At 41.7% G+C, this 2,719-nt stretch overlaps 1 long non-coding RNA gene across 1 annotated transcript in view; it reads left to right on the top strand.

The window, feature by feature from the left end:
- LOC116696433 (uncharacterized) overlaps window positions 1–2,719 on the top strand; it is an 11,580-nt gene that overhangs the window by 46 nt on the left and 8,815 nt on the right. The gene's annotated exons all lie outside the window — the stretch shown is intronic.

The raw sequence follows: 2,719 nt of genomic DNA, 5'->3' as shown, positions 1-2,719 counted from the left end.
CCCGGACCAGCCTCCCTACGCAGACTTTCCCCCTTACGTACAACTCACTGACCCCGTCTAGATGCTGCTCTCCCTGGTACGTTCTACCCACACGCCGAAGGACGCCTTTTTCGTTGCATACAGATATCCACTGTCCAAACGTCCGTATTCTACACGTTCGGAGTGAGAACGGGTTGTGTTGGCTGGTGTTTGAAATATTTGCAGTGGGCTAATCAGAGTTTTATGATGCTATTGCGTCGACAACCTTTCGTCAAAAACATAAATCAATCGCTCTCTCACCTCTCGTTTGTTCGAACAGTAACTCTAAATTTCAGAACACCCTCACTGAAACATCGAGCAACCCCATAGCACCAAATCTCCGGTACCGCCACTGCAGCAGAGTCATCAATTCATTTGGCATTAAATTTAAGCCTGTAGATGTTTAACCCTCCTGTTGTCCTTGGGGTCAAAATGACCCGTTTACAGAAGAATTATTTTGGGCCTTTCCACCTTTATTTTATCAGAACTATGACCAAAGAATGTTGTAAAAAGCTTCAAAAACGCAGGAAAAATTCAACAAAAACATTTTCTTTTAAACAAATAAAATTATAAAAAATCACCAAAGGTGAAGAAAAACTTGTTAAAAATAAGTGACAAAAAAATTGGTAAATGTGAGAATAAAACTCGTCAAAACAAACTACAAAAACGTGAAAAAAGTGACAAAAAAATTGAAAAAAAAAATGGAAAAAACATTGAGAAAAGTGTAGGAAAAAAACATCAAAATGTCAAAATTTTGGTCCAGAAAAACACAAAGTTGCAGGACGATGGGAAGGCAATACAAGGGTTAAGAGTGCAGCTTAACATGAGGAATTCAACTGAGAACCTGTTCAGAAGAAGACATCTGCTGGCACTTAGAAAGGGATCGACTGCTCCAGTATTTTTCCTGTTTTAACCAAGTTTCTGTTTCATATATCGAGAATTTTGCTTGATAATTACATCACTAATTAAAGATGGCTTGCTTGCCAAAGACCTGCCGTTTGATCGAGCTAAATTTAATGTGTTAACGGCGTTCTCTGCCAATTTAAAGTTTTGTTGAGAAGACTGTGGCTCACAAGTAATTGATATGAAATTTGTGCTGTGTCCCCGGTCTGTGGGAAACCTCCACACATGCTGTGTGACTCCCCGACTCTTCCCCCTCCAATGAAAGGCACAGCATCAAGCAAAGTTCAGAATATCAGATAAACATCGGAGATGAAACAAAAGTTCACTAATATCAAACCCTGAACTTCCATAAACTTAATGACGTGTCTCGAAACAGAAACTCCCAAACCGATAAGTTCAATAACAAAACAAAAACGGGGTTCTCACCCCTTACACGAAAATACAGGAGAATTCAAATTCAGTTCAACTTGGATTAAAATCAGTTAGATGTTAAAGCATAATAATGTGAAGGCATTGACTGTGCCATTCACACACATTGAATGTGTGTGAATGGTTCCTATGGGACTATGTGAAAGTGCTTTGAGTGGTTGTTAAGACTAGAAAAGCGCTATTTAAACTTCATTTACGGGAAAATAAGGTCCAGGTTGAAACATACCAAAATAACTCTCTAAATGGTATATTTGGCCTGGCAAGGTGAAAGAAATCAAGGGTGAATGGACGGACCCTGTATGTGTAAATGTATGTGTGAACATCAAGAGGCAGCTTCATGTATGAGGCGTGTTTGTCATTGTCTAATAGCTTTAACACTGAAGAAAAACAACCTCGCAGACGTTTCATTTGAAGGAGAAATGAAGCAGCTGAGATCTTAATGGGCTTTATCTCACTGCCGAGTGAAAGAGCGTCCTCGTGATGTAGTCACATGACAGCTATATGTGCTTTTAGATTTAAGACTCAACGGTTAAAAGCAGCTCAGAGAAGAAGCCGTGGGCTGACGTGGACACAAACCCGACATGAAAGCAGCGCGAGAAGCTTAATTCATCAGCGCTGGATTTCACATGCAGCCTGCCAGCCCGCTGTCATTAGAAGTCAGCCCTGATTGGAGAAGTCTTTTTTTCTTTCTTTTCTTTTTGTCGTCAGGAGTCTGTGATTATTCACTATCATTTAGAGGAAAAGACAAAAGCCTCCAGGCAATTTTATTTCAAGATTGCGACGAGGTAAATTGTAGTTTTGAGCTCGTCTGGAAAGAAAACGTCTCAGTGGGTTCGACACATTAGAAAAGAAAAACAAAGATGGAGAGGAAAAGGGTGGCAGACATTTTTAAATATTTACAGGTGAAATAACTGACAAAACGGTGTGTGTGTGTGTGTGTGTGTGTGTGCGTGTGTGTGTGTGTGTGTGTGTGAGACTCTAATTGGCGGAACCTGCTGTCAATCGTGAAGCCAGAAGTGTGGTCACACCTGACTTCACAGGCTTGATTGACAGACCCACGGGACCAATCACAGAGCCAGACGGGACTCCGACCACCTGGAAAACAACAACTCTCTCCCTCGCTCGCCCTTGTGTGCTGTACTGCAGGTGAGCTTTTCAAACATCCCTCCGTAGTCCTCCATCCTTTCGGTCCGGCGTTTCCTCCACTCCAGACCTCCCTGCATATGGATGAGGGCTGGAGTCGAAAGAAAAAGAAGACAAATGATGGACGGAGAGAGGCTCTAAATGAAATCTGCCACAGTCTTAAAAGGCTCTTACAGTAATGCAACTGTAATGGCTTTAGTGTGTGTGTGTGTGTGTGTGTGTGTGT

Source organism: Etheostoma spectabile, chromosome 10 (assembly GCF_008692095.1).
Source record: "Etheostoma spectabile isolate EspeVRDwgs_2016 chromosome 10, UIUC_Espe_1.0, whole genome shotgun sequence".
Lineage (NCBI taxonomy): Eukaryota > Metazoa > Chordata > Actinopteri > Perciformes > Percidae > Etheostoma > Etheostoma spectabile.
This window is presented reverse-complemented; position numbering and strand designations above follow the sequence as displayed.